The sequence below is a fragment of the Cryptomeria japonica genome, chromosome 4 (genome assembly GCF_030272615.1).
Source record: "Cryptomeria japonica chromosome 4, Sugi_1.0, whole genome shotgun sequence".
In the NCBI taxonomy this organism is placed as follows: domain Eukaryota; kingdom Viridiplantae; phylum Streptophyta; class Pinopsida; order Cupressales; family Cupressaceae; genus Cryptomeria; species Cryptomeria japonica.
This window is the reverse complement of record NC_081408.1, coordinates 714,750,673-714,768,536: the sequence shown is the minus strand read 5'-3', so window position 1 is coordinate 714,768,536 and position 17,864 is coordinate 714,750,673.

Here is a 17,864-nt window from a genome sequence, read left to right as displayed (position 1 = left end):
AATGTATGGCATAATCAGAGTAGTTATACTTCACCATGGGAGTTTAAATCTAGTGCATATTGAATTTGCAAAATATCGCTTTGGTGTGCAAAGACTGTGGTTCAGTTTTAGATCCACAGTTCCTGCAGCCAAGCTCTCAGTTATCTCCTTCATTTGACAATCATCCACCTCTTCTTCTGGGTGTGATTTGAGTTGTCCATTGTAGTTTATCTTTTCTTTATAATAAGCTCTTCCTTCTTTCTTAGAGTTAGACAAGATAGAAAGGAATTGAGCATAGTTTTGACAAGCATTTTGAATTTTCTCTTTTAGAATATGTAATCATTTTTAGGAAGAAATGAATAAAGAATATGTTGTTCTGATCTATTAAAAGTATTTTGCTGGAAGTTTGATATCACTCATCCAAGGGGGCCCACTTGGTGAGTGATCCTATGTTTATGATCATTGAAGTTAGTTTTTACTTAGTTGCAGTAGAAATTCATGACTGGATTGTTCCTGCAGCCACTGGAAATAGATCCACTGACTGTTCCTACAACCAAGACAGAATAATGTTATTTCTATTATTTTCATTAGATCATTCCAGCATTGTTTTGTGAAGCTTTTATGTAGCCTTTTATGATTTCCATTCGTGCCTTTCCTTTCTGCATAATGTTAGTTACTGCAGTAATGCAAAATAATCATTTAAGGAGCTTAGTGCATATATATTGCAGACCCATTTCAAGTTTTACATTCCTGGATTGATAACTAAATGAACACCAACCATGAAAATAGTAAACTCTACCATATGAATGTCCAAACTTCAGATTGAGATTTTAATTAGAGATATTATTATCATTATAGTCGGGGTAGACACTCACCTACGCGTGTATCTCATTGGGCCACATGTCATGATTGTGTGCTCTCATTTCCATATGGCCTTGCCTTTATAAGTAGGCTCATCATCATTGTATATTTTATCTTGTTGATCACTTTTTACATTTTGATGAGAATACAGTTTGTTCTTATCAATCTTTCGCTCCCTTGTATTGTGTTATTCATTGGGTTCTAGATCTTGGTTATTATTGGCAAATTCTTATAATTATACTGACTCATTTTAGATTCACACCATATCAAATCATCCTCTCCATTCCTAAATACAATATTCCTATGATCAAAGGTTGTAGAGAGAAGTCAAACATCCCTAACATGCAAGCCCAATGAAGATAAATCATTCCATTTCCATCCTAGAGACTAATCCTTAGTTGATAAAATAACAAATTTGTTTACCAAATAGCCCCAAAATCATTTTAGGGTACTACAAACCTACTCCATGTTCAAAAACCTAAATTAGGACACCCATCCCATGAATCTTCCCCAAAAAGAGCCTTCTAGCCATCATGGATATCCCTAGAAAGATAATTAGTCACAATAGATTTACATTTTTGCATGAAATTTCATTCCTTGGAGCCCCAAGGAGGGTTGGAGGTTGTAAGGATGCTCGAGGGTCAATTGTTATCAGGATACTTGCCCTGCATAATCTTTTCTCATTTCTTTTGAGGCTCCTTAAACATAGGCCAAATATAAGTTTATCCCCAAAGGCCTTATTTTGGAGGAGAAGATCCCTTATTCCAAGGCAACTTGCATCCTTTGATTTATAAATTTTATCCTTTGAGATCAAGGAAACCTTTTCTTTCTCATCATTTCCCAGCTAAAAAAAATTCCTCATCATCTAATTAAGTTTTTAACTAACACCAAAAAGTATGGCCAAATAATACAATAGGTAGATGGGGATGGCTGAGATGACCGATTTTAGCATAGTGATTCTACCTACCCAAGAAATCCATTTCCCTTCCAAGAAGAAAGTCTTGAATTCATCTTCAACTTTAGTGGGTCCCAAAGTTTGCCTATTCTAAGGCTCTTTTCCAAATGAAGCTCTAAGTAAGTGTAGGGGAGTTGCCCCTTTTTGAAATTAATGTTAGGGATGACACTAGTTGAAGATTAAAGGACTCCTATGATCTTCGGGAATGCAAAGTGTTATTAAACCATAATGAAGAGACATGACCACCATTTGTAGTTGTAAAATATCATAAATTTATAGGGCCCTCAAGTTCACATCTATATTTTTCCCTTTTCAAATTACCTACAAAACAAATATATGTATATTGAGTTTCAAATTTAAGGAGGATAATTTAGGATTGGAGAAGGGTGTCGCGGAAAGAGGAATCATGCAACAAAACTAAAAGGTTCATAGTTCTAGATCTAGGTAATACATTTTTATTATTCTAATAATTTGGGAATATCCTAAATATGTAATAATACATGTATCCATTATAGACCAAATGATTAAAAGTAGATTCAACCTTGACTGAGTGTCTCGTTGTGCATGTTATACATTTTTTAATGTGTATTTAACTAGTTACTCCACTAGATGAATATTAAATGCCTGTGAAGCTTTTGCATGGTATCTATTGGTGTTTCCAACCAATCATCTATCCCTACAAATAAGCTACTTTTAATAATCAAGACGTTCAAGTTAGCAAACAACTTAACAAATAATATATTTCAAATTCTCTCTAGACTTAGGCTCTGGAATGCCTAGGTGGGTACCTCTTCACTGTATATCATTTTAAGATACTATAAGACATAAATGATGCGACAAAAAATAACAGTTTCATAGAATTAAGTGAAGGTTAGTTAGATTTAACTTAATTTCTTCAAAACCCTTTAGAATCCTTTAAGATTTTGTGTGAATTGCAAAAAAAAAAATTAACAACAAAATAAAGTTTTTACCTTCAATATTGAGTTATTCCTTCTAGGCTTGAATAGACAAACGTGAGACAAAACCAATTAGATTGGTGCCTTCCATTGAAGAGTATTGAGTTAAACAATTTCTCCCAATAACAACCTAAACACAAGCTCAATGGTTACTTAAAATTATTGCCTTACAATAATGAAACCTATGATTGGCCAATAGTATTATTATTTTTTATAACTCCTCAACATAACAATAATATCCTCAATATTTAACTAAAAGTCAAATAATCTATTCTTTGAACATAATCTATCAATTAAAAATTTATCACAAAAAATGTGCAATGATGACCTCCACAATCCCTAATTATATTGATCAAAATAATATTGCATCACATTACAAAAGACAATAATCTTGTGACATGCTTTTCATGTATGCCAAAATTAAACTATATGCCATCATCACAAAGAAAACTACAAAATAATCCTTCTAAACTTTAGAAGACTATCAAAAAAGACTAATCTACCCATCCAAAATTATGACACTAATACTTGGAAACATTTGAAAGGAAAAAGAAATCCCTCAAATAGAAAAGTGGGCACACAAGCACCAAAATGTAGTCACATGGCAAATGCGACTTATTTACAATTACATTTTACTTTTCTCTTTTCAATTAAGACCAAGTGGGACTAAGCCCATTATAAGATTTAATTTAATTTTCAAAATAAATTTGAAAGTACAACTAAAACCATTGAAGGTGCATGTGAATATTGTTGGAGTGGGCCAGAGAATACACTGACCATATCGCATAATCCCAAACTAAGCCAAAGATTGTTAGAACATTTGAGTATTGCTGGAGATTCCAAAACCAAGTCATCAATAAAATAGGATGTTGACTATCAAATCTTGATGGCCGATTGAAATGCAAATACACCTCATTCATTTTTATTCTCTATACATCTTGCATTCATTTTCTCGAAAGGTCATTGGAACAAGAGCAACTTACCAAAACTGTCATTATAGATAGTGTATTTTGCATCTAATATTACCATTGCTTTCCTGATAAAATAGTTAATACTTATTTATATGGTAAATAATTTTCCTAGTTAGTGTTGATGCACCTGAAAGGGGAACAAGAAAAACCAAAGATCAAATGTCAATATGTTAGTCTCAACTAAAACTGAAACCAAATGACTTTTAAACTTTCCAAATGCATACCAAAAGAGATTAAAAAAATATATTAGAAGAAATAACAAGAAAAATAAGAGAGAAAGACTCCCTAAGTATCTCCCATGATGCTCTTTATGTCTCTCCCTTGTTCTTCTCCTCTCCAAGATCCAAAATGCATGCTTGAATGTAGCTCTCAGTTTTAGCATGTAGCCATGGATGCCAAATGGAGGATTGAGTGTGATTGAAAATAAACTTCTATTGCTATACAAATGCACAAAATAGAGTTTCTATGAGAAAGCTAAGTATAAATTCCTATGCAACTATAATAACAATGCTAAAGATGCTTACTCCTTTGTTTGAGGATGAGGGTTCCTTTTATAAGCAAAATGGCCAATTGAAGGCTCAAGATTGATTTGGCTTAGCAAGGGCTAGGATTGCATGAGGAGATCTTATCCTCAATAAATGCTTGCAACTTCGACCAATGCAATGGTGACAAGTGGTACCATGAGAAGGATTGAGAGGAGAGATAAGAAGCATTAAATGCTTGAGAGGACATGAGGGTAACCTCATGTGGTTGAGTTATTGGATAAAGGAGTTATCAAAGGGATAAATGAATGTGCAAGGGCTAAAGGGGAGCCAAGGTCAAAGCATTAAATTCTTGAAGAGACTTGAGGGTTAGATGGATGGTAGTTAGACGAAAAGTCTCTAACCAAGGATCAAAGGTGGGTTAGTTAGATTAAAGCCTTTAAGACTTAAGAAGACTTTGGGGGTTAACTTGTGGAAGGGAGAAAGCTTTTAATGCTTTTGAGAAGTGAATCCTCCATAATCCCCTATTTTTAGGAATGTGCAAATGTTTAGAAGGGTATTAGGCTAAATTAAAAAGGATTAGAAGAATCTAGAAGAAGGGTTAGTGTGCAAGTGGGTTTTATAGGAGAATGCAAGTGGGATGGATTTTAGGATTTTAATTAAAATAAAATAAATTTATTTCAATCAATTGTGCAACTTGCATTTGCAAGTGGCTGAGTATTTTAAATAAATATTCATTTATTTAAATAGGGATTTTGATTGTACCTTTTCAATGAATCTTTAATTTATTTAAATGAGAGGAAAGGGGGTGATTAAATAAATTGATAGATTTATTTAATAGTTGGACTATAGTTAGTAATTTTAATTTAAATAAATTTATGAAAATTATTTAATTAAATTAGCAAAATAAAGATTGATTGAATTAATTAAATATACATTTAATTATTAGGAGAATATTAGTGTGTGGGGGAAAAAGTGACACTACGCAAACATGCCCTAATCTCACTTTCAATCACACACTTGTGGAATACGAAAGAGCCTAGAGGTATCACACAATTGGCCACTTCTTTTTGTGGAAGAGAGAGCCATGGGCTACCTATTAGGATTTCTATTCCTTTGTTGCAAATGATAGATAGAATGATGCAAGTTCAACTATTAACCCTAAAGTGTAAGTATGAACTAGCAACTTTGAGCACAAGATTGTAGAATTGAGATTTAATGATGAACAATTGTAAGGATAAGAGGAGAAATGTAAATGTGTACCTTGAATGGATTTGATTCTGCAAGATCTGCCGCTGAAGCTGGAAGCCTGAAATACTGAAGTTGCTACCTCTGAAACTACCAAAATTCACTGAAATGGACAGGGACCAGGGTGCCCAGTGCCCCTGTCCTGACAGGACCAGGGCGCCCCATGCCCTTGTCCTAGCTTTCTGGGTTGGAATTTGGTGTGAAGTTCTGTCTCGGTTCGCTTCCGTCGAATCTGCAACTTGCGACGTCCTTCGAATTCGGAAATCTACACTTATATCTGAAAAGGGTTGTAGGTGGCTATATAGGGTTTTGCCTTAGTCAAACCCCCGCTTTGGTGATTTCCACCTCCACGAATAGCCAAGTTGTATAGTAAAAGTTGTGTGTGCAAACCTTGTGTGTGTGCAAGATCCTAAAATGAAAGTAAGCAAACTAGAGCAACCTACAAAGTAAACCCTAATTGCTTGTAATTGACAAAGTAAAATGCTCTAAATCAAGATGCAAAGTGATCTAAAGCATGAGTGCAAAGGATGTAATGAAGCTTGTGCAAAGACATGAAAACAACATGAAACCATACCCAACCCCAAGGGAGGGGTACAAGCCAATCTTCAGTCGGTGATCTCTTATTGTTCTTCTATGTCTTCAAAGCCCTAAGTTGATAAATGAAATTGAATGCTTGATTAATGGATGTTGAGTGTTGTTGAAGATCCCACAAGACTTTCTCTTTTGCTACAATGCCTTCCTTCTTGTTGCTTGTTGTTGTTGTCTCCATTCATGATTCTTCCTTATATGTCTCTTATCCTTTCAATTGAGAAAAGAGAGTCTTTATATAGGAAACCCTAGGTCTTAATTTCACTTTAGGCCGACTTAGAGATTGAATCTCTCGCCAATTTCTTGGGGTTAAGCTTTATTTTATGATTGGATCGCGCTCCTAAAATTTTGGGAAAAATGTCCAGGACCATGTGCACTCCGGGCGCCATGGTCCTCTCCAGGCGCCATGGTCCTGACAACTTTTCACCAAATTTTTAGGGCCGTTGGATATGATGATTTTAGAGAGAATCCCGAAGTTACAGCTGATTTCAAGATGTTTTGACCCCCAAAATCAGGCCTTAAAGTTCAAAATAGGACCTAATTAGGGTTTTAGATTAAATGATGTATTGGAAGAATAAAATGAAAGGGGCACACTTTAATGAAAAGGACCCAACTTTATGATATGGGAGATGATAAAATAGAACCTTAGACCTAATTAATTTAATTAATTAAGTGCTAAAGGGGAAATGCAATGCAAAATGCAAAATGCGCCAAGGCAGGTGCTAAACTAGGTGTGAAATTGTACCACCCCAGCAAGTGCATACAATTTACGACACTACATTTAGCCCCCACTTTAGCGGTCATATGAACACTACGTGCATATGCAAGCTAAAGTACAGAAAAGTAAACATTATTTGAAAAAGGATATATCCATAAGTTGTCGGATGAAGCCCCTAGCGGCATCTGCAGTACTCAGTTAGGAACCACAACCTACAAAACCACATGTTAGATCACAAAATCACCTAATGCTTACTAAGGAAGGTGATGAAAATTTGAGGGTAGCTATATGCCCCCCCCTGTTTCGGCTTGCTAATTTTAGTGAGTTGAAATAGGGTATCATGTTTACCACTTCGAATTGTTAAAGAATATTGATGACAAATGCTCACAAGAAGATTTGATATGAGATCAAAAACTAATGGAGAATCGTTTGGTAAGAAAGAGGACTAAATCTCAATTCCAACACAACAAAGAGTGTGAGGATTTGAGAGTTCTCTAACACAAGATGAAGGATGTAAATGGAAACAAAATGTAAAGAGAAGAAAAGAAAGGAAAAAAGCATGAATACACACATTGGTGATCCATGAGAAGAATAGTGAGAGAGAAAACATGGACTTCTCACCCCTAGATCTTGTCTAGGTGATCCATGGGAAAAAGGACATGGAAAACTAGCCCCTAGAGTCTGTCTAGGTGATCCATGTAAGGGAGGAGAGTGAGAAAGTCTAGCCTTATGCCGCTAATTCCACTCAACCTCGTGCATGTGTGTGTAAGTGAGGTTAGAAGCACCTCATAGGAGTCTATGCCTGAGTATGCTACAACCTGTGTATGTATAGTACAAAAGTGTGACATCTCGCTCTAAGAGTCTGTGCTCTGGTTTCGAGAATAATCACCTTGCATAAAAGAAAAATGGAGACATCTCGCTCTAAGAGTCTGTGCTCTGGTTCCGAGAATGACCCATTGCTCAAAAATTGTAATGTTTATGTCATAAGAAAAGTAGAACAAGGATACCTACCTTCATCACAAAAGAAGATACCCCAAAAATGCAACAATATCATAGATCCAAGCAAGAGAGTTTTGCACTCTTTAAGCAAGGATAAGATAGTTGACAAGGGATATCTTGTAGTATGTGTAAAGGAGATCCTTAGAGGAGAAGAGATCTTTGTACAAAAGACACTTATCCCCAAGAGGAATTGTCTTAGACAAATATAACATCTTCTAGAATAAGACAAAGAAGAGAATAAGAATGCAATACTTCCTCTTTTGCGAGGTGAAAGTGATTCTTAATGAAGGATGACGCTCTTTTTAACCTAATTGGGAGAGTGAATTCATTATGGATGTATTTTACCAAGTGAAAAAGAGGTTGTAGTCAAGGACTTACACCTCTTGTAAGAGAGAATGCTTGAACAAACAACAACAAATGCATACAAGGAATAGCATCAAGTAATAAAGTTCACACCATCCACAAAATAGGAAAAAGTGGATCCTTAGATAAAAATAAGGAAAGATCATTGCCTCCCAAGGATAAGGACAATGAGAAGGACTTACACAATCTTCTAGGGAGAGATTTAGACATAAGCAAAATGTACTACATACCCACATGAGTTCATGCAAGCAAGACATTAGTGTATGTAAAATGCTCCTCACAAGAAGTGGGTAGGATAAGAAAGAGAATACACATCTTCTCCCATATCTAGGAAAAGAGGATTCTAAAGAAAAGATGATCAATATTTCCACACTATTACCCCAAAGGGAAATTTTAATCATAAAAAGAAGAGATGTATGAATTCACTCTTGTCCCCATAGGAACAAGAGATAACATAGAAAATTAGGCTATTATGTTGCTTCAAAAATATGATTGCACTTGAAATTGTACCATCATGAATGACAATGAGCCCCCAGTAAATGAGCTACCAATGTCACATAATGATGAGAAACATAATAGCCATTAATGTTATTTAAAGACATGATAGACTGAATGAGGTATTTGAATATGACATGCTAAATGCTCAACTATAAGTGAGATCAAAAACATGTATAAAATGATAAAAATTGAAGAAGAAAAGTCACAAGAAATCTTAGAAGAGGGATGAGTGTAATTTATTAGAGCCTTATCCCTGGAGGAAAGGACTTTATGATGAATAGGAGATAAAGATTCATAAGTGGATTTAGAAATTTGAGGGGATTCATAAAGAGATTTGTTCATCGCCAAGATTTCCTTATGAGGGGAATGAGAGTTGATAGAAGTAGAAGATAGTTTAGTTGAAGTGAGATCATCATCACTACTAAATATAGCATTCACATTGAGAGATGGTCTTTTAGATGCTTTGGTGGGTTTAGAAAGATTATATCCAAGTCCAAATGAATATTCATGCATGTTATGTTCTAAAGGAACTTTAATTCCTTGTTCATTTGTGCCACAACCATTTCCACTATAGCCACTCTTAGCCAAAATGTGAAAACCACGACCATAAAGGGATGCTAAATCAGAGAGAGATGGTGATGCCCCATAGGTCTCAGTGCTATTTGTATTAGAGGAAGATGTTGAAGAGTTATTTTAATCGGAGGTAGCCACAAAGTTGTTACTAAATTGCTTAGACAAAGTGGGCTTCTCTTTAGTTTCTTCCTTAGATTTTCCCTTCTCAATCTTAGGCACTCTATATTCTCCTACAAAAGTAGGGTTAAAGTCTAAAGATCCCCAATCATAATCTAAGAGAGCCTTTTTGAGAGAAAAGATACTTTGGGAGAAGATTCTGATTGAGTAGAAGGATCAAGAGTACTAGAGGGGACAAAATCCTTAAAGGAAGTAGATGCATTTGAAGTGGTAGAAGGATTGGAAGTAGTTGAACAAGAAGATCCAGTTCGTAATGGTTCTTGAAGATTAGTATCAGCTAGCAAGGTGTATGTTATATTGTCATAAATGAATTTGACTCACCCATGCAAAGTTGAGGGGACAACTTGCATACTATGAAGCCAAGGTCTCCCTAATAGAAGATTGTAAGTCAAATTACCAGAGATGACATGAATAGGTGTAGGTAAAGTAACAGGACCTACTGTAATAGGTAAGGTTATGATACCCAAACATTCTTTACCAACATTATCAAAGCCTCGAATAGAAATAGAAGAACGTTTAATGAGAGCATGATCCACATTAAGCTTGTCCAATAAATCAATACTACAAACATTAAGGCCAGATCCATTGTCCACAAGGGTTCATCTTATAGCACTTTCATTGATAATAACTACAATCATAAGAGGATCATATTGATTTTGAATTTCATGAGAAGGTAACTCATCTTGTGTGAACACAATTTGAGCTTTGGGTTTGCTTGTAGAATCAATCAGGGAAGCCATGTTATTATTATTATTATTAGGTGTCACTACAGGTGGGACATCTAAATTTTTTTTTTAAAGCATCTTGTAACATCCCATGATAGGCAGGTGAAGTTTGAACTAAATCCCAAATAGAAATCTTAGCCAGAGTAGTTTTAAGTTGTTCAATAAGATCATAGTCGTTACTAAGAATTTGTGAAATACGAGGAGCTTGAGGAAGAATAGGTTGGGAAGGAGGAAGTGAAGTTGGGATAACTAGAGGAGGATTAGGTTGCCTATTGTTTCTTGTGTTATAGGTATGAGCAACCACATTATAACTCTCTCTAGTCAGTTGCTTAGCATACTCATAAGGGCTCTTAGTAGAATAACCTCCTTGCATAGTAATAATAGGTTTCTTAGTAGTGCAAAAAGAATCATTAGCATAACCACCTTGAACCACTAAGATAGGCTTATTTAAAGGTTGAGAATTTTGAGAAGGACAAGCACCTTGGATAGTGAAGAGAGGTTTGTTAGGTGTTTCATTCACATGTATCAAATTGATTGAGGATGGTTTAGAGGAATGAACAAAAGTGTTGGAAGAATTATTGATAGTCTTCTCTTCACTAAAATCTTATCACGGATTAAATCAATTTTAGGAGAGAGACAAGGGGTAGGCATTGATGTTCTAGTAGGAAGAGTAATACTAGGAAAGGTCATATCATCCTCTATCATCAAAGGATCTACATGGGGAATAAACTCTCTAGGAGAAGGATCAACATTACTCTCTAAAGTCTCACTTTTGAGAGGGAGATCTTTGAAAGAGATGTTAACCATCTTGCTTTGAACTAGGGTATCCTTATGAGTAGAACCAAGTTGAGGAGAGGGAGATGCTTTATTTTTAGAGGGAGAATAATTGAGATTCAAGGAAGGTGAGAAACTATCAAGGGAGTTTTCAATCTTGATTTCATCCCCTTTGGCTAGGGTTCTCTCATGGGGTAGAGAATAATCTACACCTTCTTCTAATGGTTCATCCCAAATAGTGAAGTTGAAAGGAATGTTTGAAGTATTGTCAATTTCGGCAGAGGAGATAACATTGTTTATTAATTCCTCATCCTTAGGAGGGAGAGCATCAATAGATGTGTTAAACTCATCCTCTTTCCTCAAAATATGTTCAATATGATCTTTAGGGGAGAGAGAATTAAGGAAATTGCTTATTATTTCATCTTCTTTCTCTAAGGGATGCTTATGGGTAAGACCAACTTTAGGAGAAGGGTAAGCATTTATCATTAATTCATCATCTATAGTGGGAATTTTGCTGGAAAAGGAAATTCCATCACTAGGAAATGTAGGGATAATGTCATTTTCTTGCACAAAAGGATCCTCATGAAGGGAGTGTTTTTTAGGAGGAACATGAACATATTTCTCCAAAGATTCATGCTTAGGAAGGATATCTTTGAAAGAAGTGTTCATAACCTCTTGTTGCACTAACATGCCCCCATTGGAAGGACCAACTTTAGGAGAAATAAGTCAATGTCCATCAATACATTTTCACTTAGAGAGGCATCATGTAGGGAAGGTGAAGTAACATTAAGAAAGGTGTTTATGATATCATTCTCTTCCTCTAGGATAGCTAAATAGGAAGGGCACATTTTAGGAGAATTGTCAAGATCACTCTTAAAGTCTTCATCCTTAGAGCATGGGAGAGTCTCAAAGGGATTGGTAGCAACTCTTTTAGGCACTAAATGTTGTTATAGATGGGGGGAGGTTCTTTAGGAGAAGGAAAAATTGAAACAAGGGAAGCTAACCCATTATCACATCTATGAAATGAATGCATCATGACAACAATTTTCCTCTTTCAAATGATAACACATGCAAAATAGAAGGAAATGTTTAATTTTAACCAATGCAAGCACTTAGAATGTAGATTTAGAAAATGAAATTTATGATTCAAATGAGTTCCTAAATCAGATTTGAAATTATTGATCCCAATTAAGCTATCCACAAGTTCAACTTTGAATTGAAAAATTAGGGTTTTAGCAAAAATTTCCTCTAAATTTTTAAATCTTGCAAGAAATTAAAACTTGTAAATACAAATTTGAATTTGAAATAGCATAAACACTCAAATTTGAAAACATAAATCAGAATTAGAGAAGATTGGAATTCACGTCGGGTTCGCCAAAAATGTGTGGGGGAAAAAGTGACACTAAGCAAACATGCCCTAATCTCACTTTCAATCACACACTTGTGGAATACGAAAGAGCCTAGAGGTATCACATAATTGGCTACTTATTTTTGTGGAAGAGAGAGCCATGGGCTACCTATTAGGATTTCTATTCCTTTGTTGCAAATGATAGATAGAATGATGCAAGTTCAACTATTAACCCTAAAGTGTAAGTATGAACTAGCAACTTTGAGCACAAGATTGTAGAATTGAGATTTAATGATGAACAATTGTAAGGATAAGAGGAGAAATGTAAATGTGTAACTTGAATGGATTTGATTCTGCAAGATCTACCACTGAAGCTAGAAGCCTGAAATACTGAAGCTGCTACCTCTGAAACTACCAAAATTCACTGAAATGGATAGGGACCAGGGCGCCCAACGCCCCTGTCCTAGCTTTCTGGGTTGGAATTTGGTGTGAAGTTCTATCTTGGTCTACTTCCATCGGATCTGCAACTTGTGGCGTCCTTTAAATTCGAAAATCTGCACTTATATCTGAAAAGGGTTGTAGGTGGCAATATAGGGTTTTGCCTTAGTCAAACCCTCGCTTTGGTGATTTCCACCTCCATGAATAGCCAAGTTGTATAGTAAAAGTTGTGTGTGCAGACCTTGTGTGTGTGCAAGATCCTAAAATTAAAGTAAGCAAACTAGAGCAACCTACAAAGTAAACCCTAATTTCTTGTAATTGACAAAGTAAAATGCTCTAAATCAAGATGCAAAGTGATCTAAAGCATGAGTGCAAAGGATGTAATAAAGCTTGTGCAAAGACATGAAAACAACATGAAACCATACCCAACCCCAAGGGAGGGGTACAAGCCAATCTTCAGTTGGTGATCTCTTATTGTTCTTCTATGTCTTCAAAGCCCTAAGTTGATGAATGAAATTGAATGCTTGATTAATGGATGTTGAGTGTTGTTGAAGATCCCACAAGACTTTCTCTTTTGCTACAATGCCTTCCTTCTTGTTGCTTGTTGTTGTTGTCTGCATTCATGATTCCTCCTTAAATGTCTCTTATCCTTTCAATTGAGAAAAGAGAGTCTTTATATAGGAAACCCTAGGTCTTAATTTCACTTTAGGCTGACTTAGAGATTGAATCTCCCACCAATTTCTTGGGGTTAAGCTTTATTTTATGATTGGATCACGCTCCTAAAATTTTGGGAAAAATGTCCGGGACCGTGTGCACTCCGGGTGCCATGGTCCCGACAACGTTTCACCAAATTTTCAGGGCCGTCGGATATGATGATTTTAGAGAGAATCTCGAAGTTACAGCTGATTTCAAGATGTTTTGACCCCCAAAATCAGGCCTTAAAGTTCAAAATAGGACCTAATTAGGGTTTTAGATTAAATGATGTATTGGAAGAATAAAATGAAAGGGGCACACTTTAATGAAAAGGGCCCAACTTTATGATATGGGAGATGATAAAATAGAACCTTAGACCTAATTAATTTAATTAATTAAGTGCTAAAGGGGAAATGGAATGCAAAATGCAAAATATGCCAAGGCGAGTGCTAAACTAGGTGTGAAATTGTACCACCCTAGCAAGTGCGTACAATTTATGACGCTACAATTAGTGAATTAAATAAATATTAAATATTTATTTAATTTAGTCGACAAATTTATGTGTCTATAAGTGTGTTATTTAATTAATTTGTATCAATTTCATCATTAGCAAATACAAATGAAGACAAGGTGGGTACCACTATAAAAAAAATTATTTTCCCTTGATCTAGTGGCTTAATGATCCCACTATTATTCAAAATTTCTAGCATAATCCTATTCTTTATATTCCTCGACATATATAGTGAAGCAGTCACCAGCCAGGAGGGACCTCAAAGAGATCAGTCCAAACCGGTCAGCAAGAGTTAACACAACAGAAATACCCAGATATGATGGAGGCAAGTGCAAAACATATTATTTTATTGCATGAAAAGTCAATTACATCCAATCAGAAACAATCGGGTTACAACATACCGACACACATGCCTGGTAGAATAGGTATCATAGGGACCTTGGGTCGAAATATCTATCTTCTAAGCACTATCTATCTGATACTCCTTTATCTCTGACATGATTTTTCTACAATGCAAAGAATGATTACAAATATATATATTGATCCAAAGGATCAAAACCAAAACATGCAGAAATGAATGAGGTGAAAATCCCAAAGGATGAAATGTAGAAGGTCAGCCACACGTCAAGAAACATTGAGATCAATGTCCAAGGCTCTGCAAGCATCAGAATGGGTTTCGGTAGATCACCGGAATAGGTCTCAGGCAACTGGTAACAAGAAACTTCAAGGAAACCAGTAGCAAATCTTGTCGGAAAGTGATCCAAATGAGATGCGGTTAGAAAGAAAGTCAGGTGATCAGGTCTCCAAGAAGAATCCAACTCCACAGGAAGCTGGTGTGCCAAAACTGAGACACACATAAAGGAAAATTGAAACTACAAATAGGAAAGAAAATGTTTTTGGTTGATGCAAGATTGCTATGAACCAAGGATGATCCTGCATCAGACATCCGGGGTTAATAGAAAGTGAGCCTCTCACTTTCTCGGGGTCAGAGGAAAACCAAGGCTATCCACCTCTACTTGAGAAATCTAAGATGAGTCTTCCACTAGTTTGTTCTTCCACTTCACAAGGTATTCTTAATACTAATGGCTTCAGGTACTATGCCTGATCCTCTTGTCCAAAATCTCTTCAATTTGATCTAGTTCCTTCTGGGGAAATTATTTCTCCAAGTCTGCAATACTATCCTCACTAAATTCTGGTTCATGGTACTCATGAAGATCTACAATGTTGAATATAGGTTAAATATTTAGACTATCTGATAGCTCCACTTCATATGCATTTCTAGAACTGAACATTCTCAAGATCTTACATGGTTCAAACTTCTTCATCTACAACTTATTATAAGTTCCAACCGGGAATCTCTCTTTTCTCAACTGGATCATCACTTCATTGCCAACCTCAAATTCCTTATGTCTCCTCTTCTCATCCGCCTTCTTCTTGTATTTTCTATTCATGTCTTCCAAATGTTGTTTAACCTGAATGTGCAATGTTGCCATGTAATATGCAAATTCTTCTACTTCTGAACTCTTCCGGTCTTCATTGCTAATGTCTCTCAACTCTGTTATTCCTTTAGGATACACTCTGCTAACAATTTGAAAAGGTGTTTTTCCAGTACTTCTATTCACTGAATTATTATAGGAAAACTCTCCTTGTGCAAGGATCAAATCCCAACTTCCGGTTTTATCTCCTACTAGACATCTCAACAAGTTTCCCAAACTCCGGTTAACTACTTCCGCCTATCCATCAGTTGTGGGTGAAAAGTAGAACTAAACTTCAAATCTGACTTCCTCTTCTTCCAAAGTGTTCTCCAAAAATAGCCAACAAACTTTGTGTCTCTATCTGAAATTGTTCTCTTAGGTAATCCATTCAATCTTACCACTTTCTTGAAAAATAGGTCTATTATATGCAATGCATCTGTTGTCTCCTTACAAGGTATGAAATGGGCCATTTTTGAAAATCTATCCACTACCACAAATATTGAATCATCCCCCCTTGATGTTTTAGGTAAAACGAGTACAAAATCCATACTTATATCCTCCCAAAGTCTTACCGGTATTGTCAAAGGTTTATACAATCTCACATTGTAACTACTGCCTTTTGCTACTTGACAAACTCTACAACTCTATACATATCTTAACATCTTTATGAATATGGGGCCAAAAGTACTGCTCACTTACCAGTGCAACTATTTTATCAATGCCAATGTGTCTAGCTAAACCTCCACTATGCTTCTCTTTTATCAGGTTCTCTCTCATGGAACTTTTAGGTATGCACAACTGAACTCATGTAAATAAAATCCCATCCCAAATGAAGTAATCCAACCATTTTCTTCTATCAACCATAACTAATTCTCTATAGGCTTTCCAAGGTTCTCCAAAATCTGGGTCTTCATCATACAAGGTCTTCAAATCCTCAAAACCTAATACTATCACTCTCATCTCTGTCAGCAAGAACTCTACCCATCTCATATGTCTCTGATTCAACTTACTCTGACTGCTCAAATATTGCAAAGCTTGATGATCTGTATACAACACAAACTCCTTGGGTAGCAAGTAATGTCTCCATTTCTTCAAGGCTTAAATTATGGCATAAAATTCTTGATCATATACTAAATATCTCTTCCAAGCATCATTCAATTTCTCATTGAAATATGTTATTGCTCTCCCTTCTTGACTCAATATGCTCCTATTGTTCTTCCACTTGCATCACAATCCACTTGAAATACCTTATTGAAATCCAGTAAAGCCAACACAGGCTACTTAGTCACTTTCTATTTCAACAACTCAAAACTTTTGTTTTCTCTAGTGGTCCACTTGAAATCCTTCCTATCTACCCTCATGGTATCGATCATAGGATTACAAACTAAATTGAAATTTTTGATAAACTTTTGGTAAAAACTAGCCAATCCATGAAATGATCTTACCTCCAATGCTTTCTGGTGTAGACCACTCAACAATGGCTTTCACTTTCTCCGGGTCCATCTTCAAACCATCCTCAGATATCACAAAGCCCAGATAGACTAACTCATCCTTCATGAAAGTGTACTTCTTGATATTTATCAACAACTTTTCTTCTCTCAACCTCTACAAAACTTGTCTTAACTTCCACAAATGTTCCTCTCTTGTTTTACTGAAAATCAAAATGTCATCCAAGTATACAATAACAAACTTACCCAATAATTTCTTCAAAACCTCATTCATTAGCCTCATGAAAGTACTCGGTGCATTATTCATTCCAAAAGGCATCACCAACCATTCATATAATCCTTCATTGGTCTTAAATGCGGTCTTCCATTCATCACCTTCTCTAATCCTGATCTGATGATATCCACTCTTCAAATCTATCTTTGTAAAGTACTTTGCTCCACTCAAACAATACATTATGTCATCCATCCTAGGCAAGGGCAACCAATATTTCACTATGATCTTGTTTATTGCTCTGGAATCAGTACACATTCTCCATTCTTCTAAGGTGCCAATACTATTGGTACAGGGGCTCAAACTTTCTCTAATCAAACCTTTATTCAATAGTTCCTGCACTTTTCTATTCAGTTCTTCATTCTTTGCCGGTGTCAACCGGTGTGCAACTTTGTTAGGTAAACTATCTTCGAGAACTATGTCCATCCAATGACTAATACATCTAATAGGTGGCAATACATCAGGTACATTATCTAAAATGATGTCCTCATATTCTATCAGCAAATCTCTTATCTTTGTCAGGTGTTCTCCTTCCGATTTCAGTCTCTCAATCTTCTTAGGAATTAAGGAAAAACACACATTCTCATGTCTTAGTCCATCTATGAACTTCCTTCCATCTACAAGACAGATTTTGGTATTTGTACAGACTTCATTCTTCAAAGGTTCCTCCAAAGGCAACAAGGTTTGCTTCATCCCATTGGCCACAATAGTGTATGTATTTTTCCTTCCATCATGTATTGCATGTCTATCAAACTACCAAGGTCTTCCCAACAAAAGATGACAAATGTCCATAGGCATAATATCACACAAAAC